The sequence below is a fragment of the Dendrobates tinctorius genome, unplaced genomic scaffold (genome assembly GCF_039654945.1).
Source record: "Dendrobates tinctorius isolate UK_male_01 unplaced genomic scaffold, ASM3965494v1 ptg000236l, whole genome shotgun sequence".
In the NCBI taxonomy this organism is placed as follows: domain Eukaryota; kingdom Metazoa; phylum Chordata; class Amphibia; order Anura; family Dendrobatidae; genus Dendrobates; species Dendrobates tinctorius.
In genome coordinates, this window is record NW_027361903.1 from 1,442,769 (window position 1) to 1,470,749 (window position 27,981).

The 27,981-nt window shown below is 52.6% G+C and overlaps 1 protein-coding gene across 2 annotated transcripts in view; it reads right to left on the bottom strand.

Moving 5' to 3' along the window:
• The window catches only part of LOC141060370 (pregnancy zone protein-like), a 222,373-nt gene extending 201,067 nt beyond the window's left edge, over positions 1 to 21,306 (bottom strand). The window contains exon 1 of one of the 2 annotated variants that reach the window (XM_073556576.1): positions 21,215 to 21,306. The gene's annotated coding sequence lies outside the window, so the exon portion shown is untranslated. The remainder of the gene's footprint in view (positions 1 to 21,214) is intronic. The other variant, XM_073556575.1, reaches the window with a different exon arrangement.
• Between the last annotated feature and the right edge of the window lie 6,675 nt (positions 21,307 to 27,981).

The window sequence follows — 27,981 nt, forward strand, 5'->3', positions numbered from 1 at the left end:
CATGCAAGGAATATTAATAAGATTAGAGGGGTTTCTGAATGTAGCAGTTGGGGGGTTTGACTTTCTATAACATGGGGTTGCTGTTGTGCCCCCAAGTCTTGTGTGGGAATAAAGTGGTCACTACTTCTATTCCTCCGGTGTCTGCTGCAGGACCATTAGTATCCATAGAACCTCGGGGACCGGGCCCTGGCCTTGCGCTTAGAACTTCTAGGAAGGATTCTCCTCTAACCCACGTCCTCTCTTCTCTTTTACTCCTCATGTTCCGTACTAATCCTTTCTTTCTATGGAGAATCAGGCTTTCAGTCTTTGTTGCTCTCTCTCTCTCTCTTCCTTTCCCGTGCCAGCAGACCCAGGTCACAGGGATCTGCTGCAGCACTTCCATCCATCTATCCCTCTCTCCGGGAATCTTCTTCTCTCCAGCTCTCTAATCAACTGACCTCCTCATCCCAAACTCTTCCCGCTCTGTTATGAGTTCATTTTCTCCTTCACCTCTGATGTCTGATGAACTCCCTCTGCTGGTGAAAGGAGGTAGTGAAATTGATCTGGATGGGAAGAACCTGTCATCTGAACAGGTGGAGTGTGATTGGACATCTGGAATTTCTGAGTGGATATAAGGCAGTCGACGCCCTGCTGGGTTGCTGGTGATCCTTTCTGCTCTGAGCTCTGGCTTCCAGTTTAGTTCCTGTCTACTAAAAGTCCTGTCTACTAAGTTTTTGCTCTGCTATTTTTCCATGAGATTTTGTCTGTTTACTTAGTGTTTGTGTTCAGCCTGCCCTGGTTGGGACGGGCTGGACTCCATTTTTGTCTCTGATCAGTTGATCTCTTTGCTCTGTCTTCAGAATATACCTGAGTGCTGATATAGAGATTTTGAAATTTAGTGACTTCAGGGCCTTTTCTATCAGAGGTGTTGGACATTATTTTCGGCAAGGTTTTTTGCGTGATTGCAGCAAGCATCTTTTCTGTCTTTTCCTATCTAGTTAGTTGGGCCCCATCATTTGCTCAGCCTGTCTTTCTGCCTGCGTTTGTGTTTTCATCTGGTTTTCAATGACAATGCATGTTGGGGGCTGTCTATTGCTTTGGGGTCTGCTCTGGGGCAGTTTAGATTTCCCCTTTCTTTCTTTAGGCTTATGTAGCTCTCCGGCTGTGACGGGGGGTCTAGGGCACCGTAGGAGCCCCCCACGGCTACGGTTAGTTGTGGTGAATAGGATCAGGGGTCTGCAATCCGCTAGCTACCAACCTCTCCCGTTTTCTGGACTTAGCTTGTGTTTTTGTTTTTTCCTCCTCCGGTGACTCATTCACAACACCGCTCCTTATAATGTAATCTAACACCACCCACCTCCCAGCACGTTTCGTGTTCCAAGCAGGGAGCCGCCGAAGTTGCTTTGCTACACTACTTTGTGGTGTGGGGTGCAGGTGTTGGAATGTGGTTGGGAGTTTCCACCTTACCTAGATAGTGGGATACCACACCTCAGGAGGAGGTGCAGTACCTCTGTGGCGACTGAGCCTCAGGGGCACCACAACTGCACCAGCAGAATAGTGAGTGCAGCTCTGGAGTATAATACAGGATGTAACTCAGGATTAGTAATGTATGTACACAGTGACTGCACCAGCAGAATAGTGAGTGCAGCTCTGGGCACGCCCAGGAAGAGGAGGAGCGTCTGTGCTGAGCATCTGTAGGCAGGGGTTTTGCTAAGCTCCTGGGAAGGGAGGTTTTTCCTGCAAGGACTTTCCATCTGCCCCCTTCCCGGGAAAGAGGACTCTCCCTGGGACTGAGTGCCGGGGCTGTGCCCCTGTCATCCACCCCCCGGCAAGCCAGCTGGGGGTGGGGGGCCTCCTCCACCACCAGGAGGCCCAAGGCACCGCCAGCCAGTCCCGGGGATGGGGAAAAAGCGGACCCCAGGGGGCCGCAAGGCTCCAGGGTCCGGGACCCCTGAAGTGAAGGCTGTGGCGGGCCCTTCCCCCGGAGGTGCAGCAGCCGGCAGAGGTGAGGCGGGGCCCCCCCTTAACATCTGGGGCTCCAAGGTTGCGGGAGAGTCGGCTACCACCTACGCCTCCCGCATCCATGCCCACCTCTCCGAGTACGAGCAGGCCGGCAAGCAGCTCAGGAGACTCCGGGGGGAGTTGGAGGGAGCCCGGGTCATCAGTAAAAATAGGCTCCCTGCCTCAAAGAGAGCGAAGGTCGCCGCCACAGTCAAGAGGCTGAAAGGGGAGATTCGGGCCCTGGAGGACTGGCGAAGTACCATCATGGCCGGCAGCGGCCCATTCCAGGAGAAGCTGCACAACGAGGACCAGTTCAGCGCCATGGCCGGTGGGTCTCCTGGGGGGTCAGGAGACCCCATCCAGGTGGAGGAAAGTGAGGAGGAAGAGCAAGATGGCGACCACACCACACCCGGGCCACCTCCACCTGAAGACCTGGCAGACACCAGCGTGAGCCAGGTAACCTACAGTGGGATAGCCCCCGAGCAGATGGCCCTCCCGCTGGACTCCAGTAATGCGGAGGAAAGTGGGAGCGAGGGGGAGGATGGAGGGAGCGGGAGTAGTTCTGAGGGGGGCTGCCTCATCCTTAAACAAGTATGGCAGACGGAATCCCTAGCACGGTTTGGCACGCTGTTGTTTGGGTATGAAGTCTGCCTGGAGGATGAGGCAACCGGGAAGAGGAGAAACAGGAGGCGCAGGCGTAAGGCCTCTGAAGGCGTGGAGAAACAACTGGTTTTTGCTCCTCTTCCCAGGGCCCCTCTGTCCCGCTGTGTGGAACCCGCTACCCACCCCGGCTCGGGCCCTGTGGTGGGTCCGCAGCGAGGGAGCGGGGAGAGAGATGACTGTTGTGACCTGACTGTCGCATCTGGTGACAGTTCAGACCAGGGCAGTGACATGGAAGTCGGTGCTGGTTGTGGTGTTGGTGGTGGTGTCCAGGCTCAGCCCTCGGTGGCAGGGGGGGCTGGCCTGACACCAGGTAAAGTTGGTACAGCCAGGGCCGTACCTCCGGCGGCGAGTGCTGGGGCTTCTGGACCCCCCACGTATGGATCCGCTAAGTCTGGATCGCTAGTGGGGGTCCAGAAGCCTAGGAAGGGCGAACAGAACATCAAGCAAAAGGGGTCCGTGCAGGGGGCTCCGCCGCCGCTAGGTGACGAAGGGGAGTGGCCGGCCTTGCCCTTCTCAAGTGGTGGACACAGGGTGGCGGTGGTGGTCCGTGAGGGGGGCGTGGCCTCCCCGAGTGTTGCCCGGTCTGCAAAGGCTGCGGCATCCGGGGGGGCATGTCCTCCTCGGCCGTCGTCCCAACCGCTGCGTCTGCGTCACCCAGGGGGGCGTGGTCTTGCAAGGGGTCACTGCTCTGCCCGTGGTGGCCTTGACTGGTGGGGGGGTGTGGCCTTGGCGGTCGCGGCTCCGCCCGATGTGCTCGCGTCACCCGGGGGGGCTGTGGCCTCACAAAGGGCTGCGGCTCTGCCTGGGGTGGCTGCGACCGGCGGGGGGGCGTGGCCACGGCGGTCCCGCTGCCCTCTGTTCCACCCACCCTTCCAAGTAATGCTGTGCTGCCCCCAAAAGCTGGTGGGGAGTTGTCAGGGTCCCCGGCCCACCTACCTTCATCTGAGGGTGCGGGGACTCTGGCGCTCCCTGGCAAGCCGGCGGCGGGGGTGAAGAAAAGTGCAGGGCAGGGAGCGGTGCCAGTGGCCGTCCCTGCCCAGAGTAATGAAAACTCAGCAAAAGAAAAAAAAATGGAGCTGAAACCAGGAGCTGCTGCTGCTTCTAGGCCCAGTCAGGGCAGTGTATATGATGTCATCAGCACTGAGGCATTTAAAGGGGCAGCGGTGCTCCTGGACAGGAGCTGGAGTAGCTCCCAGCAAGAGAGCTCAGGGCCCCCAGCAGGCAAAGAGAGGAACTGCACTGGTTCAGGAAATGTAAATAATGTAAATATTGTTGCTATGTTCACCAATTGTGCGAGTGAGAGTGAGTACGAAAGCGGAGTGGACATATTTGAGATGTTTGCTGAAGTGAATGGTGATATGAGTGACATGGATGAGGGAGTGAGTGCTACTGTGAATGTGGGTGAGTGTGCTGGAGTGAATGCTGGAGTGAATGCAAATAATAAATGAGTGACTGGGACGACGAATGAGGGTGCTGGCACAAGTGGTGGTAGTGGTGGGAGGGCTGGCCCGTCTGCTCCTCCGGCCGCGAGACCCCAACGCAATTATGTGGGGGCCGCGGCTGGGGTCGGGGTGGTCCTGGGGGGTCTCCTCGCCTCCGGGCTCCAGGGATGGCATTTCGCACCGCCGTTTCCTGGAGGCTCTCAAAAGGGGAGATAGATCAATAGTGGTAGAGGGGAGGACAGTGGACTTGTCTTTCTGGATAGAGAGACACGGCCTTGCTGCCTTCCAAAATCAAAGGGAGGGAGGGACTGTTTGGTCTCTCCCCACAGTCGGGCAGCGGCCGCCAAGAAGGAATGTGGTCCGTCTTAGGTGGGGGGGCAGTGAAGCTAACCAACCTAGGAGCAAGGTGGTGGAGCTCCTCCTTAAGATGGGCTTCGGGGCGAATGACATCTTTGCCCTGAAACATCATTCGGCGTCCCGCTTCTTCGATATCAGCTTCGTGCGGCCAGAGGGGCTTGAGCTCTTCTGGTCAAATTACGAGCTGGTGCGAGAAGAGCCCGGATGGCGAGACTTCGTGGCTCAAGTGGTGTCTCGACCAAAAATCCGTCAAGCGAGTGACCGTGGTTACATGTAACGAGTTACTCGCAGGCGTGGACATCATGACGTGGCTTTCCTGTTACGGGGAGGTCACCGAGGTCCCAAAAAAGAACAGGGATGAGTTCGGCATCTGGTCGGGGGGATGGACCTTCATGATCAAATTGAAGGTTTCCGGCGGCACGGTCACCCACATCCCTTCCTCGGCATTCCTGGGAAGGGACAGGATCCTGGTCTTCTACCAGGGGCAACCGAAGGTCTGCCACATGTGCGGCGACCCCACCCACTTCAGCGCCAACTGCAAGGTGCAGAAGTGCGCATTGTGTGGTGGGGTAGGTCACCTGGCCGCCTTGTGTAAGGATATTCGGTGCCACCTGTGTGGTGACCTAGGTCACCCTCTCAGCCGCTGCCCTCGCTCTTTCTCTAATGCCGCCGCAGGCCCGGTGGGGGGAGACCGTGGGGGGGCAACCCCCAGTGGCGCTTCTTCTGCTGTGACAGGTGGTGGTGGAGGGGGAAGGGCTGAGGGGCCAGTGAGGAAGGGCATTGCTGCAAGGGGCCCCGCATACCAGCGGAGGCAGGAAGAGCGCCAGGGAGGTAAGGGACAGGTGGAGCCTCGGGCAACCGGGGTGATGCCTGCTCCTCCCTCCAGGCCCGTGGCCAAAGCCTCTGAGGCCCTGGGGGAGAGAGCGGTGAGTGAGGAGATCAGGAGGATGGAGAGAGAGGAGAAAGCGGCTGACTCAGACGACTCCTCTCGTTATGAAAGTGTCGACGAGGATGTCAGAGAGCAGCCTACAGCATCAGGTGGCAAAACCAGGCGTGCCAAGCGCAAAACGGGGGGAAGACTGACAAGCCTTCAAAGTTCCCCCGCCCCCGACCACCAGGGTGCACACAGAAGGGCCCGCTGACCCCCCTCTGATCAGACTCTCCAACCGGTTCAGCGCCCTCGGAGGTTCAGATGATGAGCCGCAAGACGAGGGTGCTGGGCCGGGGGCAACACCGGAGGGTCCTTCAGGGGATGGCGGAGTCCATCCCTCAGGGGGTACTGTTCCTCCTGAGGGGGGGACAGACCTGGAACCCGGGGGGTGGGATGGACACATCGGGAGCTTCCCTGAAAAGGAAGGTGTCTGACCCCTCCCCAGGTGGAGGTGATAGCGGGGCAGGGAAGAAACTGGCCATCCAACTCCATCACCCATGATGGCTGAACTCGCCCCGTTGACGCTGGCGTCCATTAATGTCGCCAGCATTAAGTCAGATGCGGCTCGCTTCACGGCCTTTGATTTTTTCTCCCGGATTGAGGCAGAAATTTTATTCTTGCAAGAGACCAGACTAACAGACATGGGGGCCATTTATAAAGCACGGAGGGATGGAGGTGCGGGCCCTCATACTGGTCTCTTGCGGCCGAACCGTATAGCGGGGTGGCAGTCCTTTTTAAGACTGCAGCTGTTGAATGCCGACGGGTTACTGAGTTGGAAACGGGGAGGTGACTGATCCTAGATGTCTTCATGAGGGGACAAGAGCTCCGGCTCATCAACATCTATGGCCCGCAGTCCAAGTGGGACCGCAAATGTCTCTTCCTGAGGATCAAGGCCTTTCTTTTTACAAGCCGGCAGGTGGTCTTCGGTGGGGACTTCAACACCATTATGAGGTCCCGTGACCGGGGGGGGGTCCCGGAGATCGCCTGGCTTATGATAGCGTCGCGTTGAATAGCATAGCCAGTGAAGCTCGCCTGGTGGATGTCCACATCTGGCACACCCCAGATCACGGGGGTTTCACCTACCATAGGGGTAGCAGTAGGTCTAGAATAGACAGGTTTTTTTTAAGGAGGACGCCATCTTTTCTGCTGTGTCCGCCGTTGAGGTGGAGTTCTCCGATCACTGTCTAATTTTCTTTTCTCTGAATGTTGCAGAGACTCCTCGGATGGGAAGAGGGCTGTGGAAGCTCAATTCGTCCCTGCTGGAAGAAGCGGAGGTGAGACAATCCTTCGAGGATTTTCTTCAGAGCCAGGTACCACTGTTGGATCTCTGTAGTAGTAAGTCAGAGTGGTGGGAGATCTTCAAAAAGCGGGTGGCGGGGTTCTTCCGTCAGCTCTCGAGCCTCAGGAGTCTGAACAGGCACCGCTTGTACCAGGCCCTGGGGAGGAAACTCCAGCAGCTTGTCTCGACTGGAGGTGACCGTGAGGAAATCTCCAGAGTGAAATCTTTACTCAGGAGGTGTCAGTATGATAGACACACATCTTTAGTTTTTGAGAGGGACTTTGGGAAGTACCGCTCGCCTGACCCATACAGAAACTGTAAGATGTCAGTGAATTGTAAGATGGTAACAGGACTGATCGACAGTACGGGGTCCCTGAACAGATCCAAATCAGGGATCCTGGAGGTGGTCAGATCCTTCTACTCACACCTCTTGGAAAAGAAGGATCTGGATCGGGACAGGATGTCGGCTTTCCTGGCTGTAACCGTCCCTGAGCCAGGGGGTGATCCCTCTCTTGGTTTTTTGGCAGAAGAAATCAGGGAAGAGGAAGTGAGACTGGCCATTGATGGGCTTCGGCCCAAGAAATCGCCAGGTCCGGATGGCTTAACATCCGAGTTCTATAAGACTTTTAGGGACTCCTTGGTCCCCCTCTTGACAGGGGTATTTAATGAGTGTCTCTCCTCGGGCACTCTTCCCGACTCAATGAGGAAGTCAGCCCTCATTATTCTGTCAAAGGGTAAGGATCCATCCCGTATCGAGAATTGGCGTCCCATAGCGCTTCTCGATACGGACCGGAAGGTTCTGGCCAAGGTGCTGTTTAATCGGCTGGTGAAGTTTGCACCCCGGCTCCTTTCAGGGGCCCAGCATTGCTCTGTTCCAGGCCGCAGTACTTTTAGTGCTGTGCTCGGTGTCCGAGAGGCAGTGGAGCAGGGTAGGGCAGGTCACTGGAAGGGGTACCTGCTGTCTTTAGATCAAGCGAAAGCCTTTGACCGGGTCAACCACGAGTACCTCTGGTCCGTCCTTTTGAGGTAAGGTCTGCCTGGGAGGTTTGTAAAATGGTTAGAGATCTTGTACCAAGGGGCTGAGACTTTTCCGCTGGTGAACGGTTGGTCAGGTTGCCCTTTTGAGGTAGGTTCTGGGGTCCGTCAGGGCTGTCCACTGAGCCCGCTTTTATACGTGTTCGCGATCGATCCCTTCCTAAGGAGGGTAGATCGTGGACCGTTGGCGGGAGTCAGGATGGACCAGGCGGGCTCTGGGTCCTCTCTGAGGGTGGTGGCGTATGCCGATGATGTTTCCCTTTTCGTGTCCTCGAGAGGGGAGGCGGATTGGGTCATGTTTGAGGTAGTGCGCTACTCGGAGGCATCCGGGTCCATGATCAACCGGGATAAGTGTGAAAGTCTCTGGCTGGGAGGGGGAGATCTCAGGTTTGATCTCCCGGACACCCTTCCAGGGCCCCAGGCCACCGCCAAAATTCTAGGCATCGAATTTGGCCCCGGGGATTACCCCCAGCAAAATTGGGAGGGCAGACTTAAGATCGCAGCCCAAAAGGTGGACCAATGGAAGGGTTGGTCTTTAACCCTGAGGGAAAGGGTTGCCCTGGCTAAAGGCTTTCTGCTACCTTTATTAATATACCTGGGCAGTGTGTGCATCTTGCCGGAACCTCTCTGGACACGGGTCTATAGCCTGTACTTCCAATTGTTATGGGGGAATAGGCTTAACCTAATCAAGAGGGAGGTTACATACCGTATGAGGAGACTAGGCGGGTTGGGTATGGTCAACCCAGTGGTGTTTCTAGTAAACACCTTTCTTAAGACTAACATCTCCAACCTCTGGCTAGAGAGGGCTCCTCCGTGGGTAGTCTCCTGCAAGGGTTGGCTTTGGCCTTTCTTCCAGGAATGGGAGACAGGAGGGCAGGTGAAGGACCTACGCACACCTCATGGGCATCTCCCGGCTTACGCTACCCCGGTTCTGAAGGTGATCCGCCGGTGGGGTCTGGGAATGTGGGAAATCAGGACCATGTTGAGGCAATGCCTTGACAGGAGGGTCCTGTTGACCCATTTCCAGAAGCCCCTGGCCCTTAAGGATTGCCCAGGCCGGGATCTGGAGGTCGGGCTGGGGCTTTTAAATTCTAAGCGGATCCCCATGAAGTTTTGGGACTTGACATGGCGTTGCTTCCACGGGAGGCTGTAAGTAAAGGATAACTTGAAGTGCAGGAAATCCGATGATCAGGGTTGTCCCCGTGAGGAGTGTGGCGACGTGCTGGAAAGCATGGAGCACTTCCTGCTTCAGTGTCCCTTTAATGCAGAGGTGTACAACAGGGTGGGTGCTTCCATACGTTGGCCGCGGCTGGCGTCCCTCTCCTACGCTGAGTGGGCCTATGGAGCGTTCAGATTCCTGGGTGGCCGGGACCCGTGCACTTTATTCCTAGTCAGTGTAGTGGTTAGGTTCTACACTTGGAATGCACGGTGCCTAGTTTCGACACGGAAAAAAACCCTCCCAAGGGATGAGGTGGTAGGAAACATCTTGGGTGACCTGGTGAAGGTCCGTTCTTTGGAGTTCGAAAGGTTGGGTGTGAGGAAGGCCTCTTGGTTTTGGAGAGGCCTCTCCTTTTAAAAACGCACTCAAGGGAGAGCTAGCTCTGTGTGAATGAGGGTAGGGATAGCATAAGTTTCACTGGGTGTGTTAGGGACAGAAATAAGGGAAGATAGGGACAGGGAGGGACAGGCACTGAGGGACAGATAGAGAGTTAGTTATGTTAAGTTAGGTGGAGTAGGGACAGGAAGGGACAGATAGGGACAGTTTCTTTAGGGACAGAAGCAGGGACAGTCTTAGTTGTTGAGGGACAGGGTGAATGTGTTAGTGAGGGACGGGGCCTCGAGAACTCCTTTTCCTGGTGGTGGGCTAAAAGCTTGCCACTCTAGTCTTTTGTTTTGGAAACATAGAGCATTAATGGATATTGGGCTTGCAGGCACTGAACTTGGGCCTGTAAGAAACGTTTTGAAAGGTATGGTGTATTTAGTAATTATTTATATTTAATTGGTTATCTTGTATTATGTGTTATATTATATTGTATGTTATTGTGTGTTGTGTATGTGTTATTATTTTCTTTTAGTTAGAGGGCATGGGAGGGTATAGTGAGGTTGGGAGGGGGGTGAATGGGGGAGGTGAGAGTGGAAAAATCAAAGGACCCCAAGTCAAAGGGAAGTGGCAAGTGGAGATATACCACGGACCATGGAGGGAAAAGGCATGCTGGAGCACATCGGAGGCAAAAGGTGGAAGGTTTTTTTTCTTGAGGGGCATAAAACTTTCGTGCTCCTCAAGTAGATGTGATAAGGCCACGAACTGTTATGGACCTTGTGGAGTGATAGGCCAAGGACATATATGGACCTGTGGTGAGGAAAAAAGGTTGGGGGGGAGGAATAAAAAAAAAAAAAAAAAAAAAAGGATAGGGGTGTTAAGCTCGGTGGGGGTTTTTTCTTGCCAAGTTAATGGCTAAAGTTATTTTTGAGGCAGTATGGGCCGGAAGTATTTCTTTTGTTATTTGTATATAGGTATGGGTGGGAAGCGTGAAAGGGTATGCATGAGGATGAATGGATTATATCTGGGTTTTTATTTTTATTTTTTTTAAATTGTATAGTGTTGGTGGAGAGTTCCTGCTGTGGGCCTTCCAAGCTGGAAAGCTTGAGGACCACAAAGGACATTGCAAGTTTTGCACAGGCGTTGTATGTTTCTGTATGGTTTTGTCTTGGTTTTTAGTTCTGGAATGTTGTTTTTGTCTGTCTTATGTATTATGTATTGTGTTTTTGATACTTTTATAATAAAAAAGATACAGGATGTAACTCAGGATCAGTAATGTAATGTATGTACACAGTAACTGCACCAGCAGAATAGTGAGTGCAGCTCTGGGGTATAATACAGGATGTAACTCAGGATCAGTAATGTAATGTGTGTACACAGTGACTGTACCAGCAGAATAGTGAGTGCAGCTCTGGAGTATAATACAGGATGTAACTCAGGATCAGTAATGTAATGTATGTACACAGTGACTGCACCAGCAGAATAGTGAGTGCAGCTCTGGAGTATAATACAGGATGTAACTCAGGATCAGTAATGCAATGTATGTACACAGTGACTGCACCAGCAGAATAGTGAGTGCAGCTCTGGGGTATAATACAGGATGTAACTCAGGATCAGTAATGTAATGTATGTACACAGTGACTGCACCAGCAGAATAGTGAGTGCAGCTCTGGGGTATAATACAGCATGTAACTCAGGATCAGTAATGTAATGTATGTACACAGTGACTGCACCAGCAGAATAGTGAGTGCAGCTCTGGGGTATAATACAGCATGTAACTCAGGATCAGTAATGTAATGTATGTACACAGCGACTGCACCAGCAGAATAGTGAGTGCAGCTCTGGAGTATCTTGCAGGAAGAGCCGGAGCCTGCTTGCCGTATGCTCTGTGTGTGCTGCTTGGAGAGAGCTCCTGGGAAGGGAGGTAAAGTTTTCTATCCAGGACTTTTTGTCTGCCCTCTTCCCAGGAAAGGCGGCTCATTTTGGGACTGGCCTTAGGGGCTCTCCTGGTCCAAGCCAGCAGGGGGTGGGAGGACTCCCATGCCAGCTAGGGTCATAAGATCTGGCCAAGGATCAGGCAAAGGATCCAGCATGAAGACCCGTAGGATCCCCGAAGCCATTGCTGTGGCGGCTCCTTCCCCCAGAGGTAGGCCGAGTAGGAGCAGGGGTGCTGCAGCGGTTCCCCTTGCTTGGGGCACCAAGGTGGCAAAGGAATCCACCATGGGCTATGGCTTCCGCATCCATGTGCACCTCTGCGAGTATGAGGACGCCTCAAGGAAGCTAAGTTCCCTCTGGGGGGAGTTGAGGGTAGCTAAGGAGAGGTCGGACAGGGCCTCCGGCAATAAGAAGGCCGAGCCATCCGCCGCAGTCAGGAAGATAAAAAATCCATACAAGACCTGGAAAGCCAGAGGTGCGAGATCTTGGCCGGCAGCAGGCCCTTCCGCGAAAAGCTGGAGAACGACGACCGGTTCAGAGCCATGACCAGTGGGGCTCCGGAGGAGGCCACGGTGGAGGAAGATGAGGAGCAGGAATGCGAGGCGGAGGTCGTGTCCTGCCCACCACCTGGTAAGTTATCTCCAGGCGTCGCACAGTGGGATAGCCCCCGAGCAAGTGGCTCTCCAGTCAGATTCTTGCCCTTCAGAGGGCAGCGGGAGTGAGGGGGAGGATGAAGATGGTGGTAGCAGCAGTGAAGGGGGCTGCCTCGTCATGCAGCAGAGCCGGCAGATCGAGTCCCCGATCCGTTTTAACCAGCTGAGGTTTGGGGATGAGATCTGCGAGTACGAGGCAACCAGGTGGGGGACGAAGAGAAAGGCTAAGAAAAAGGTAAAGAAAACATCTATTGTGCAGAAATTTGTGTATGCCCCCCTCTCTGGGGCCCCCCGGTCCCACTGTGCGCCACCCGCTTCCCACCCTCGGGCTCTGTTGTGGGTCCGCAGCAAGGGAGCGGGGAGATTACAGGCCAGGAAACGCAGGGCGCTGCCTCTGTTTGTGGTAACGGAGGGGGTAGTGATGTGTCTGACATAGAGCATGTTGTTGAGGGCGGCCCAGTGAGCAAGAGAGTGACAGCTGGGACCGCATCTCCAGCGGTGAGAGCTGGGGTGTCTGGGTCCTCCACTTATGGATCCGTTAATGCTGGACCACTTCTGGGGACCCAGGCACCTAGTAAAGTGAAGGGGCCTGCGGCTCCGTCAGAGCCAGCTCATAAGAAGAAAATGGTGGGGTCGGCCCCCCTGGTGGGGTCTGCGGTGAAGTTGGGGCCCCCTGCGCAAGGGGTTGCCGCCAATGGACGCTGAGGGGGGAGTGGCCTAGCCTGGGGCCGGCCGCCGGTGTTGCTGTGGCCAGGCTGTTTGTGGCCCAGGGTGTGGTGGTGGGGGGCGCTGTGCCCCAGGAGACTGGGGAATAAATGTAAGGTCATGCACTTGGGTAGAGGAAATAAGATGTGTAATTATGTGCTTAATTGTAAAACACTGGGCAAAACTGTCACTGAAAAAGACCTGGGTGTATGGGTGGACGACAAACTAACATTTAATGGCCAGTGTCAGGCAGCTGCTGCAAAAGCAAATAAAATAATGGAATGCATTTGTGGAGAAGTGGACCGGATCACGGGTACCTGCATGCCGGGTCCAGAACTTGAGAGGTTGCATCTCCTGTCCCCGGGGGGAAACCTGAAGGGGTGGACCTTCCCCTGCAGCCGGGAGGAAGCAGGGGAGAGACGGAGCTTCCTGGAGTGACAGGGGGTTGGGGAGACCAGAAAAGCGCGCTCAGGATGGGAAGGCAAAAAGGAGGAAGCGCGCGAAAGAGAGTGGTTCGGCGCCTACAGAGGGCAGCGTGCAGGAGACTGGTGAGGAATGTTCATGGCTTTCCCCTCCTTTACCAGGAAGAACCACTTGCTCCATTCTCTGACGTGGAAAGTTTGCTGTCAGTCAGCTCAAGGTACCCTGATACATTGGAAGAGTTGCAAGATGCCCCTGAGGTACTCCTGACGGAAATGGTGGACTGCAAAGAAGAACCACTGGCTTCGCTCCCTGAAGTGGAAGATTCGGCGCCCGACAGCGCCGGAGATCTTGATCAGTTGGAAGAGGCGAAGCAGCTGTGTGAAACAGCGAGTGAGGCTGAAGCTACTGCTGAGATCCAGGACAAGGCTGAAGGTGAAGCTCCAGAAACTAATGGTGCTGCAGCAGAGAAAGATGTTGCTTCTGAGATCCAAGACCAGGCTAAAGTTGATGCTGCAGTAACCCAAGAGGAAGCGGCAGAGGTGGAAGAAGTCATGGGAGTGATGGAGACCAAACCAGAGATCTCCCCGGAAGCTGAGGAGTCTGCGCAAGAAGCCCCAAAGGTTTCCGAAAAAGACGAAGGAAAGGATGAACCGACTGCTCCGACGTCTGCTGACAACAAAGCCAAGAAGAAGAAGAAGAAGAAGAAGAAGAAGAAGAAGAAAGGGGTGAAAGTGATTTATGTTGCAGAGAAACTGGACAAACCTTTTTTTCCACCACTTCGGGGTGGAGTGACCTCTACTGGCAGTACTGGGAGAAGATGGAGCCAGAGAGGCAGGAAGAGTTGCAGAAATTGTGGGCAGTTGTCGTCACTCAGAAGAACAGTCACGAAGACAAACAGTCAAACTCACAAACATATATTGTTGCAAAGGGATTTTTTATTTCAATCACCAAAAATAATGCTTCACCACAGTTGAGGAAAAAAGAGATTCCAGAAGTATAAGGTTACGTTTTACCAAAGGTCTTTCTCAAACCCATACTTATAGTTCAGAGGACATGAGAAGGATAGTGTTGTAGCAGAGTCCCGTTAGGGGCTTTGTAATAATAAGTAAGCTATGTCTGTAAGGTATGACTTCTGGAACCTTACAGAAACTTCCATTGCTCTACACCCAGATGAGAAATCTGCCTGTCACAGCTGAAAAACCCCCCTTCCTCACCCACAGCTCTGTGAAATCTGAGACGCCAGTGAAGATTATTTGCCCTCCCCCCCTCCCTGCACAGGCAGGGGAAAGAATGTCTTTGTTTGAAGCCATGAGGCCAATTCAGTTTTGGGAAATATTAAAAGAAGCTATAACGCGGATTCCGTTCGCGGCAGAAAAATGATACAGACATTTCTGTGATGTGCGCTGATCCGGCTTCACTACAGTGGCTCTTGCGAAGTTCTAACCCCAGCAGAAACAGAGAACTGGATTGCTCCATTACGGTGTAACATAACTACTGCATGTTTGGTTTTGAATTATTGTAATCAACAAACTACAAAGAATGATACCATGTACGGGTTTATACGAGGTACCCTCTACGAGATATAGTTATAAGTTTTGTGGGTAGAATTGCAACTCCAGGAGTAGAGGGCTGACCCTCTCCAGACTGTCCCTTTCGTGATGTCACAAAGCAAAGGTATAAGGCATTCTCTGCCAAAATTATTCAGACGAGCTGGAGGTTTTCATGCCTAAAGGACACCCAGATGCAGGGCGACGTGTGGCTGCTGCCCATCCCCCTGCCACATGGCTAGCCTACAGACCATCTAAGCAACTGTAAGTTTAATTTCTGCTGTTAATCCCTTTTATTTTATATTTGCATTGTACCTATCTAATGTCTCAACTTTGTAACATTTTTACCTGTGTAATCGCTGCCCACCTTTTTGGGAATATATGATAAATTTATTAGTCTGTCTTCATGCTCTAAGAGCGAACGTACACGTGCCTTTAAGATAATTGCTACTAATTTGGGGGTTTGCTATGGACCCTCTTAACTCATTGATTAAGTGAATCGTAGCTGGTGGCAGTGAAGTGTGATATGGGCCCTAGGTACTGCTGGCTGTGACGGAAAGGGATACTATAAGCTAATTGTGTGGCTGCGGCCAGAGCATTTATAATTCCCTCACTGCAGCATGCTGGGTGGCCAGACCTCATTGAAGCAGCCGGACGGTGACCAATTATCCCAGATGTAGTTCCCTGACTGACCTGAGGGTAAGGGGGTGCCGGAGAGCTGCGAGTTCCGAAGTGGAACTGAAAAGTGGAATATCCATAAGCCCCCGCAGTTCGTGGAAGGTTGTTAGCAGTGGTGGGACATTCAAAGTAACCCCCCTGCGATAAAAAGTGTTAGGGCAAGACTAGCTTGCTGGTTTGTTTGTCACATGGTCCCAACGGTGGGATAACTAAGATAAGCCCCCACTGTGCCTGTGATAGCCGTGTGCTTGCAGTGCGTCGCATCCCTCCGTCCGTGACATACCGGTGTCAGCGGCGGATCTGTGACAGGCTTACATCATGTGGCACTCAGAAGAACAACGGGGAAGATGGCGAAACCTCTCCAGTGGAATGGAGAGTTAAAAGAGTGGGGGGATGTGAGGAAGTGGACCGGACTGCGGGTACCTGCATGCAGGGTCAGGAACTTGAGAGGCTGCATCTCCTGTCCCCGGGGGTAAGCCTGAGGGGGGAGGGGACCTTCCCCTGCAGCCGGGAGGAAGCAGGGGAGAGATGGAGCTTCCTGAAGTGACAGGGGGTGGGGAGACCCGGAAAAGCATGCGTGGGGGGGAGGCAAAAAGGAGAAAGAGCAAAAGAGAGGGGTTCGGCGCCTACGGAGGGCAGCGTGCAGGAGGCTGGTGATGAATGCGCACGGCTCTGCCCTCCCTCACCAGAGCATACCGGGGCAGTGAGAGGCAGTGCTGCACCCGAAGAGAGAGACAGAGACTCCTGTGCTGAGAGTGCAGAGCCATGTGGAGCCGAGCCAGAGGGTGCAGAGCCATGTGAAGCCAATCCACTGATGTCCGCCACCAACGGCGGGGACTAGGGAGAGTGGGACATACAGTGTGTCCAGTGACTGCCAGAGAACCGGGTGCTGTGCCCTACGTGACCATGAGTACTGCACACGTGCTGCACAAGAGAGACCATATACCAGACTGACACTTGCACCCTGACTGGGTCAGTAGATAGTTGCCCTGACATTTTTGACCGGACGCTACTAGTGGAAACACTTGAGGAGCCACGTTGGACCCCTACAGGACTGTGGCCCGTGCCTTTAATTAGCCACATTAATATATGGACAAGGGGCAGTGGAAGGTGCTGGAGACCGACCACTGTCACCAGAAGACGGACCAACATCTACAGTGTCCTCCAGGAGGCGTAGTGCCCGCCGTTGTCAGCGCTATTGAGTACGCAGCAGTAGCTGCAGAGCCATGACTACCTGATATACCTCTTACACAAATTGTCGTGTATTTGTACTGTTATTATTGTACTGTTCCATTAATACTGTTTAAATCGTTTATCTCCCTGCGTGGAGTAATTTCCCCTGTAAATCAGCCTGTAACCCCTGCTCTGTTGCCTGCGTCCCGTCACTGCATCCCGCGTTCCTGCTTGATATCTTACATGTTAAAAGAGGCATAGATGCTCAGGAGGAGAACATAATGTTACCTCTATATAAGTCACTAGTGCGACCACACTTAGAATACTGTGTACAGTTCTGGTCTCCGGTGTATAAGAAAGACATAGCTGAACTGGAGCGGGTGCAGAGAAGAGCGACCAAGGTTATTAGGGAACTGGGGGGTCTGCAATACCAAGACAGGTTATTACACCTGAGGTTATTCTTAGGGATGATCTTATTACAATGTATAAATATATGCGGGGACAGTACAAAGACCTTTCTAATGATCTTTTTACTCTTAGACCTGTGACGGGGACAAGGGGGCATCCTCTATGTCTGGAGGAAAGGTTTAAGCATACTCACAGACGCGGATTCTTTACTGTAAGAGCAGTGAGACTATGGAACTCTCTGCCATATGATGTTGTAATGAGTGATTCCCTACTAAAATTTAAGAAGGGACTGGATGCCTTTCTTGAAAAGTATAATATTACAGGGTATATACACTAGTGTCCTTGATATTGCGTTGATCCAGGGAGCTAGTCTGATGCCGTATGTAAGGAATTTTTTTCCCCAATGTGAAGCTTACTGTTGCCACATGGGGTTTTTGCCTTCCTCTGGATCAACATGTTAGGGCAGGCTAGGATAGGATATGGGTTGAACTAGATGGACTTAAATTGAACCTGTCAGCTGTTTTGGCCGCTATAAGATGCGGCCGCTGCCTTTCAGGGCTGATATAGAGCATTCTATAATGCTGTAGATAAGCCCCCGATCTGACCTGAAAGAGAAGAAAAAGAAGTTATATTATACTCACCTGGGGGTGGTGGCCGGTGGTTGACTGTCCGATTCTGGTGGGCTGGCGTGATTTGCTGAGATATTGTTCCTTGGATGGCCCACTTGTACCGCTGGGCTATCTTCTTCCTCATCTAGGTCCCAGACCGTGGGCATTGGTTCGGGGGCCTGAGGAGTGGATTTGCGTTGCACGGGATCATTGGATGTACAGGGCCGCAACATATTACGGTGCACAGTACGAGTGGGAAGTGCCCTATCCCTTTCAGGTCGTTTCTCGTACACAGGCCCATCGGGGCTTATTCGGCGCAGTACTCGTTAAGGACTCTCTTCCCACCGGGGTTCTAGCTTGTTCTAGGGGCGTTGTTCTACTACGAGTACTCGATCCCCAGTCTGAAAGTCGGTGAGTGGAGGTAGAGTCCCCCCTGGGTGCTCTAGGTCCTGGAGTTTTGTCTGGACAATGCGGTGAAGGGTTTGTAGCCGAAGTCGGTGGTTTCGGACCCATGATGATACTCCAGACCAGGGTTGGGGTTCCTCCGGGTTTAGTTCTACCTCTGTGATCCCTTTGCCTTCTCGCCCGAATAGCAGTGAGTAGGGGGTATAGCCAGTAACTCGACTCACACTAGTTCAGGGACATACTCAGGCCAGCAGGCCTTCCGGTCACTCTCCAGGGTACGCAACATTTGAATTAGTGTCCAATTAAAGCGCTCGCAGGCCCCGTTTCCCTGTGGGTGGTATGGTGTGGCCCGAGATTTATTGATACCATAGAGATGATATAGCTCCTCCATGACCTTCCCCAGGAAGCATGCTCCCTGATCTGAATGTATCTGTTGAGGGCAGCCGTACACTTGGAAAAAGTTCTTGCAGATTGCGTAGGCGACTGACTCCGCAGTTTGATCTCGGATGGGGGTTACCACGGCAAATTTGGTGAAGTGATCCACCATGACGAGACAATGCTCATACCCCTAGTATGCAGGGCCAATGGTCACATAGTCCACCGTCAAGAGCTTGAGGGGTGCTGATGTCACTATCGTTTGCATCGGGGTCCGTTGTGCGGGTGGTTTAGCTAGTTCGCATAGGCGGCAGGCCCGGCAAGTTTCTTCCACAGCAGCGTGCAAGTGCGGATGGTAAACTATCTGCTGCAACTATTGCAAGGTTTTCTGGACTCAAAAGTGAGCCCCCTTTTCGTGGGCTTCCCGTGCCAGTTCACTGAGTTGCGCTCTGGGCACGACTACCTGCCAAGTTGTTGCAGACGTCGTCCGTGATACTGTCTTACGATACAACAGTCCTTTCTTGATGACTAGTTTCTCCTATTGGCGGAGCATCAGCAACATATCCTGAGACGAAGTCTGTCTCTGGGCATCAGTGGGTAGTCTGCCGGTGGTCACCCATCGGCGTAGGAGCCCAATTTCTTCATCCTGCTGCTGTTGGGGGTCCTTCTTGCGTGGCAGCCATGAGCACGGCGGCGGTGAGGGCATACGGCGTCTCTTCTCCTTCCAATTCGTCGTCTCGACTTTTCCCTGGCGTTGTGTGCCAGATCCTGGAGAGGGCATCCGCGTGCACATTTTCTGCTCCTCTTTTGTAGATGATCTTGTAGTTGAACTTGGCCATCCGGGCCACCCATCGCTGTCCATTCGCCCCGGCAGGAGCCCCCTTCAGCAGGTCATGCAGGGCTCGGGCCCAGTGTGCAAAATTCTTTACGAAACAACGATAGTATCCAGCCAGTCCCAGGAATGCCCGCACGTCTTTTATCGACTCGGGGGTAGGCCATCCCTGAATCACAGCAACCTTTTCCAGGGACGGTCTAACACCCTCAGAGATGACATGCCCCAGATATTCAATCTGGGTGCGAAACAGGTGGCATTTCTGGGGCTTAACCTTCAACCCGTACTTCTGCCGCAGGTGGTCCTCAAACGTGGAGGCATAGATGATTATGTCGTCCAGGTATATCAGCGTGGCCTCGAAGTTGAGATCCCCCAGACACCGCTCCATCAGCCGCTGAAAGGTCCCCGGGGCATTGGCCAGCCCGAACGGCATTCGATTGAACTCAAACAGTCCCATAGGAAGAATGAATGCCGTCTTAGTCCTGTCTTCTTCCGACATCGGCACCTGCTAATACCCGCTAGCCAGATCTAACGTTGAAAAGTACTTTGCCTTCCCCAAGGCGGACAGGGATTCTTCTATACGAGGCAACGGGTATGAGTCTTTGATGGTACAGGCATTCAGCTTTTTATAGTCCACGTAGAACCAGGGCTGCCACTAGGAATTTCGGGGCCCCATACTGGCAAAATTTATGGGGCCCCCCTTGAGACTCCGCCCAGGCTCCACCCAAGTTTTTCCTCCACCCTAGCTCCTCCTCCACCATGCGAACCTTCCAAAATCCCACCGCCCTTTCTAGGAAAAACGGCTGAGCTGCAGGTGGAGACAGTCAACATGCTGGTACTATGCAGCACAGTCTGTGCTGGCTAAAAGGATAGGACAACAGCTGAGCTGCAGATGGAGACAGTCAACATGCTGGTACTGTGCAGCAGCATCTGTGCTGACTAAAAGGATAGGACAACAGCTGAGCTGCAGGTGGGGACAGTCAGCATGCTGGCACTGTGCAGTACACTCTGTGCAGGCTAAAAGGATTGGACAACAGCTGAGCTGCAGGTCTAGACAATCAGCATGCTGCCACTGTGCAGCACAGTCTGTGCTGGCTAAATGGATAGGAAAACGGCTGAGCTGCAGGTGGAGAAAGTCTGGCCAGCCTGGCCTATACAGAGAGGGCTCTGCAGCTGCTACCTGACAAACACAGCTCTGCTACATGCCTGTCCCATTATGAAGAGGGCTCTGCAGCTGCTACCTGACACACACAGCTCTGCTAAATGCCTGGCCTATACAGAGAGGGCTCTGCAGCTGCTACCCGACACACACAGCTCTGCTACATGCCTGGCCTGGCCTATACAGAGAGGGCTCTGCAGCTGCTACCTGACAAACACAGCTCTACTACATGCCTGTCCCATTATGGAGAGGGCTCTGCATCTGCTGCCTGGCCTTTACAGAGAGGGCTCTGCAGCTGCTACCTGACAAACACAGCCCTGCTACATTTCTGTCCCATTATGGAGAGGGCTCTGCAGCTGCTACCTGACACACACAGCTCTACTACATGCCTGGCCTATAGAGAGGGTTCTGCAGCTGCTACTGACAAACACAGCTCTGCTACATGCCTGTCCCATTATGGAGAGGGCTCTGCAGCTTCTACTGACAAACACAGCTCTACTTCATGCCTGTCCCATTATAGAGAGGGCTCTGCAGCTGCTACCTAACACACACAACCCTGCTACATGCCTGGTCTGGCCTATACAGAGAGGGCTCTGCAGCTGCTATCTGACAAACACAGCTCTGCTACATGCCTGTCCCATTATGGAGAGGGCTCTGCAGCTGCTACCTGACACACACAACTCTGCTACATGCCTGGCCTGGCCTATACAGAGAGGGCTCTGCAGCTGCTACCTGACAAACACAGCTCTGCTACATGCCTGTCCCATTATGGAGAGGGCTCTGTAGCTGCTACCTGACACACACAACTCTGCTACATGCCTGGCCTATACAGAGAGTGCGCTGCAGCTGCTACCTGACAAACACAGCTCTGCTACATGCTTGGCAGGCATGTAGCAGAGCTGTGTGTGTCAGGTAGCAGCTGCAGAGCCCTCGCCTGTGTCTGCACCAGGCATGAAGGACTTAGTCAACATGCGGCATGCCTGTGGACGCTGGAGATTTGTCCCCCACAGCCCCATCCATTATGAACCCGGGCCCACACACACCACTGGTCAGAGAGAGAGACAGACTGAGACACAGACTACTTACCCTGCCTCATGGCTCTGCCTGCCGTTGGTCTGCGCCTCGCCGTCCACAATCTTCTGCAAGTCCAACTGCTCGCACAGCCTCCCAGTCCCACGTGGTGGTACACTGCAGCTCCTCTGCTCTGGGAATGAGGAAGTGGAGCAGACGCAGAGCAGTGTGTGACGTCAGGTGAGGACGGCGCTGTGGCTGGCCTGGACCATTGTGAAGGGGGGAGATTGCGGCGCTGGCTAGACTATGGTGGGGGGGGCACAGCAGGCGCTGGGTTTTGATTATAAATAAAGCTGGAGAAGCCTGAACAAAATTTAGGGGGGCCCTAGCCCGGACCCCATACACATGTAAGGGCTGTCATGCCCTGATGGCGGCCCAGCGCAGAACCACAGGGTAGTTATGTCCTTAGTTCCACTCCACTAGGCTAAGGGGCCGAGTCCCTTCTGCGACCTGATTCCTCCACCTGATGGCTATCAGCATGGAACGAGCCCCACGGGTGGCCTCTGCCTATCCCGTGCCTCTAGATCCCTTCCCTCTTCCAGGAAACCTTCCTTCTGTCCTTATCTTCCTCCAGCATAGGAGCTGCTGGACCACATGTCCCTTCACTTCCTCCCCCTAAGGAGAATCTCTCACTTGCTCAGGCTACAAGCTCCGCCCACCTCCCAGCACCATTCCTATCCAAACAGGGTGAGTCAATCCCTGTCTGGCCATAGTGTAAGTGTGAGGTGAGTGTCAGAGTACTTGTCAGGTGTTCTGAGTGTGGTTGGGTGTCTCTCCCTTACCTGGGAAGTGGGATACTACACCTCAGGAGGAGGTGCAGTACTTCTGTAGCGACTGAACCCTCAGAGGCGCCACACAATCCTCATCAGATCTGGTCCAGGAGGAGAGAGGACCCTGCACCCGAGGGCTCACAGTCTGCAGGGGATGGGTGAGGATACAGTAGGTGAGGGTAGAGGTGATCATGGTTTGGTGGATCGGTGGTTACTGCTGGTTGTAGGTGAGGGTAGAGGTGATCATGGTTTGGTGGATCGGTGGTTACTGCTGGTTGTAGGTGAGGGTAGAGTTGATCATGGTTTGGTGGATCGGTGGTTACTGTTGGTTGTAGGTGAGGGTAGAGGTGATCATGGTTTGGTGGATCGGTGGTTACTGTTGGTTGTAGGTGAGGGTAGAGTTGATCATGGTTTGGTGGATCGGTGGTTACTGTTGGTTGTAGGTGAGGGTAGAGGTGATCATGGTTTGGTGGTTACTGCTTATTGTAGGTGAGGGTAGAGGTGATCATGGTTTGATGGATCGGTGGTTACTGTTGGTTGTAGGTGAAGGTAGAGGTGATCATGGTTTGCTGGTTACTGCTGGTTGTAGGTTTGTTGGGACATGTGGGTCTTCAGGTTCCTTTTGAATGGTTCCATGGCTTTGTGTTTGTGGTTACAATTCAGCCGATTATTTGGCTTCCTGGTGTCACGTGGTGCGAGTGTGGTGCCCCTGAGGCTTCAGTCGCCACAGATGTACTGCACCTCCTCCTGAGGTGTGGTGCCCCACCATCCAGGTAAGGTGGGAACTCCTAACCACGCTCCAACACTCGCACCCCACACAACATGGTAGTTCAGCAAAGCCACATTGCGACTCCCTGCTTAGAGAGTAGCAGAGCACCTCTGGTGGTTCCCTGCTTGGAACACAAAACGTGCTGGGAGGTGGGTGGAGTTTAGAATACATAAAGAGCGGGAAGAGTCAGTCAGTCAGTGAGTGAGTGAGAGAGAGTCACTCGGAGAGGAGTGATGATCCCTGGAAGAGGGATGGAGGAAGGAATGCTGTAGCTGCCTCAGTGATCTGAGCCAGCTGGCACGGGAAAGGAAAGAAGGAGAAAGACAGTACACTGAAATCTGACCTTCTATGAGAGAGAGGGATTAGTACAGAATGAAGGAGTAAAAGGGAACACAGAGGACGTGGGTTAGAGGAAGAACCCTGCCTAGAAGTTCTAAGCGCAAGGCCGGGGCCCGGTCCCCGAGGTTGTATGGACACTGAAGGTCCTGCAGCAGACACCGGTGGAGTAGTGGGCTGTAAATGCACTACTCCCATCTAAGACTTGGGGGCACAACAGCAACTTGGATAGTGAGCCGGGACTCAGGAGTAGAGAGTCCCCGAAGCAGGCTACAGCTGTCTGCCGTACAAGTAGAGTTCTTGGGAACATCTGTCAGGAGGAACTCCAGTGTAACTCAGTACTAGGAGTACTTCACTTAAAGGTGATATAGAGGAGACGTTCAGAAAGGTACATGTTGGCGGAGTGTTGGAAGGGATCATCCTATCTTGCCTGGATGTTGACTGAGCCCAGGACCCGGAGGACACAGCACGGAGGCAGGCACCTGTGTGTACTACAGACTGTGAGTAAACCTTTGGAACTACATGCCCTGGTGTCCTCCACTTATTCCCGCATCACTACACCCCGCACTACTACATCTGGGCACCGGCCTCTACACCGCCTGTGCCTCTCCTCCATTGCTACATCTACACTGCCCTGGGACTACAGCTCCACCTGTGGGGAGCTTCACCATCTTGGCTGCAACCTGCCACCAGTCCCAGAGGATCTGCATGCAGCGTCGGCCTAACACCTCACTTGCCGAACACCACAGGTGGCGTCATGAACTATTCATAAACTTCATTTCATTGTTCATTCATCTCCTTTTTGCCATGGAGCCCCAGGGCCACGGACCGGGTCACAGCTTCCGTGACAAGTCCCATTGAGATCAACGGGCCCGGTACCGAGTACCCCGCTAGGCCCTGGGTGGGGCGCTCCACGAGGACTTCACCTTCTATCTAGCGAGGATGTGACATCGGCAGCCGTGTCCTCAGTGCACAATTCCTGAGCGGTTAGAAGAGCAAACAATAGCTCTGTACATTCTTCCATGAGTGGATCATTGTCGTCCCTCACATTAATTTCCAGATCTGCAGTGAAAACAATGGCTCTTGTCTGACAAGTGACAACAGATGCACAAATCGTCTGACACCCAATGTGGTTTGGAACAGATTGTGGATGGGAACAAAATCTAAACCCTCATCCAGGACCACCACCTGCGGCACAGAGAGCCTGATATTAATGGTTTTATCAGTGTTACTGTGATTACTGACGTCACAAGCGCTGGAAACGCGTCGGTCTGTGGATTTGTCTTTTTCTCTTATATCAGGGGTCTCAAACACATAACCCTTGAGGCATCTTCAGGACAGCAGGAAACAGGCAAAAAGAAGAGTGGACCCCCTAATGATTCCCGTCACAGTCTCCTCCAGGCGCCAGACGGTCTCATCCCATGACTAGTATTAGTTATCACATACAAATGGTGCAAATTACAAGTGATATTTCTTCCTCATGGGGCCTTTTTCAAGTCAGATAAGAGATGTACATTTGTTTATATGACTAAAACATCGCTTGTAATTTTTGGAGGCCTTGGAGGAGACCCGTCCGACGCCTTGGAGGAGACCCGTCCGACGCCTTGGAGGAGACCCGTCCGACGCCTTGGAGGAGACCCGTCCGACGCCTTGGAGGAGACCCGTCCGACGCCTTGGAGGAGACCCGTCCGACGCCTTGGAGGAGACCCGTCCGACGCCTTGGAGGAGACCCGTCCGACGCCTTGAATCTTTTGGGACTTTAATGATCTGGCAGTACTGTGGGGAGTTGCATATAGACTGCGTGGACCATGGAAAGGAACAAGGGAGTAGACATATTCTAAGCATGCGTTGGAGTGGAGGCGACTCCTGTTTCCTGCGCTGCTGGATCGCTGGTGGTAGGCGATTATGGAGAGGTGGATTTTTTAACCCCTTCCTCATTCGCCTCACATAGACGGTGCAGCAGGAGGAGATGTTCCACAAAGTAACGTACATGTACAGAGCAGCGGCTCATGAGCAGAGCGGGCACCATCATCAGCGGAATCAGCTGTATCTCATAGCTGACACCCTGCCGCTACGGCCACGGCTGGTATTGGCACTGGTAATCGTGGCCGTTCAGCCCCCGAGGTCCGCTCTTAATAAATCATCTAGATAGCGCCAGCTCTATTATTTAAGTGAGAAAATAAAACAATATAGTTTAGACCCTAAATGTGCTGTTTTATGTAAAAACAAAAAAGCAGACGTTTGCTATCACCGTGAGTGCAATGGCCAAAAATATAAAACTACCATAATCCGTGCGATGAGCACGGCAGAGTAAGAATAATAAAAGAAAAAAACTTTTCATTATATTGACATAAAAAATTGGAATGAAAAAAGTGATTAAAAGTTATAAAGAAAATGAATGGCATCACTGAGAGCGTCATCTCGGCCCTCGGGGGGTGCCAGACGTTTATTCTTGTGCAGCCCCTTGACCCGGCTGAGTGGGAGCCCCCCAGTCTACATGGATGTCCTGAATCATCTCTTGCCTGACGGACTTTATCTAGTGATCTCTAGAAGATCTAGTTTGGATCTTTGGCGACATGGAGACATCTACGTATGGGGAGTGCGAGCTTTGACCGGTTTGGCCACAGAGTGCACGTTGTGCTGCCGGTCGGCGGTCGTCTAACTGCCCATCGTGCAGGATAACCCGACCATTGTGCGGGCCGGCAGCTGACAATGTTCCCGACTGATCTCCTGCATCTTTACTTCATCTCTTGTAAACTTTGCACCTTTGATTGCTTTGTTTCCCGGTGTACAAAGTTCCAGCAGATTGCAGAGCACTGGTCATGTGGGGTCCTTGTACCGCGTCTCTTCTCGCAGCCCCTTTTCCCATTATCCAGAGTCTGTAACAAATGTAGAATCAAAAGATTAACCATAGGCCTAGAAAATGGCGCTTCCAACAATAGATACAAAAGCAAGGGAAGTCCCTGCCCAATGTTCAAAAAATAAACGTTATTTACCATTCATAGTTTGAGATCCTCTTTCAGTAACCCTTTTTTATTATTATTTTTTTTTCCTTTGGGTTATTTGGGAAGAAATGCTTGTAGTGCAGCTACGATACCTTCTACAGCTGGTGACACACCCCAGCCTGTGTAGATTATTTTGTAACTGTAATTACTCCATTGAAAGAGGACTTTGCACTATGAATGGTAAGGAACGTTGATTTTTTGAACATTGGTCTATGACTTCCCTTGTTTTTGTAGGAATATCTATAACAAATGTGTTGCAAGGCAAGAAGGATGCAAACTGTGCCCGTGACGCTGGAAACTGGCGCTTTAGCCCGTAAATCAGCTCCGCTGAACTCCTGAGCCCGTGGTCAGGACTAAGAGGCCGCAGGACGGCGCCACAGTCTCACGTGCAGTAATAAAGCGGAGGACTCTGCCATGTGCCGCAGTGGTGCCTTCTGAACCCCAATATCTTTAGGATCTCTGCTTGCCGCCTGTGAGTGGAAACTCTCCTGGTATAAACCTAACGCTGGTCAGAGCTGAGGTGCTGCTACAGTTGTGTGCAGTCCAGATAACGCTCTGTGAGCTGAGGAGCCTGGAGTAATACATTATTACAACCTAATATGAGAGCCTTTATGTAATGCAAGCAGGTGAAGGATCTGCAGCAGCGGAGACACGGGCGGAGCGACAATCTACTGACAGGATTGTGTAATGGAGGATTAGAGGCAGATTATCCAGACACAGGATCAGCCATTGTATAAACAGGAGGGGTCCGGTAGTATCCGGAGCCGACTTACCTGGAGGATCTGTTGGAACACTGACTGGCATGATACCCACTTCCACGACTCCAGTCACCTCCTTTAGGGCCTTCACCTCAGGGTCACGATGTCTCGGGGCCTGTTAGACCTTTCACCGCATATCCACATGGTCATCCACATCACTCCGGCCACTGGTATGGGCAATGGATTGACAGCCACTAGTCTAATACTCGGCCCCTTCTTAGACTGGCCGGAATCAGGAAAATTGGTTTGAAAGTTCTCTTGACATTGTGGTGACCTGGGACCCCGTCCCCATCACACAGCAGATGAGCTCCATCAAACTCAGCCCAGGTAATAGGCCTCTCAGAAATGATATCTTCAGAGTCTTCCTCTCCTTCTTCTAGGGTACGGGGTCCCACGTTGCGCTTCTCTACACTTTAGTTTAACCCCTTAATGACAGCCAATGCGTCTTTTTACTGACCTGAGATATAAGAGAATAGCATCCCCATACAGGTGACCATCCAGCAGCTGTCGGCTGTCCACTATAGCTGACCACTTGGGATTTCACAGAATGCTTGCACGTGTTTTTTTTTTTTTTAGCCAATGAGCAAGGACGTACACTGTGGGCAACGAAATGACATGTGCAGCGTCGAGAGAGAGATTTCGAGCACTTTCAAAAAGCGGTTTGGCATGTAGGTGTCCTCCACTCCCTGCCGAGTTTGCTTCCCCATTGACTTGCATTGGGGTTCGTGTTTCAGTCGGACCTCAGACTTTTCCCGATAGTCGGCTGATGTCGCTTGACTCGACTTTTGAGAGAGTCGGGTTTCATGAAACCGGACTCGACCCTAAAAAAAGGCAAAGTCGCTCATCTCTAGTGACTACATCATATAAATGGTTAATAGATTGTGGGGGCTTTCTACTTATCCCTATAAGCACCCTGAGATCATGATTATGTAGTCTTGATGTTTGCCATGGCAATTCATGACCAAATAGCGGCTTTAGCGTCTACCGGCTATAGTAACATATTCAGATGTTAGTGACATTTAGGTCGTAAAAATACATTCCGGTTATGTCACTTTGCTTTAATTCCTGAAAAGCACCTGAAGGGTTAATAAACTACCTGACAGCAGTTTTCAATATGTCAAGGGGTGCAGTTTTTAGAATGGTA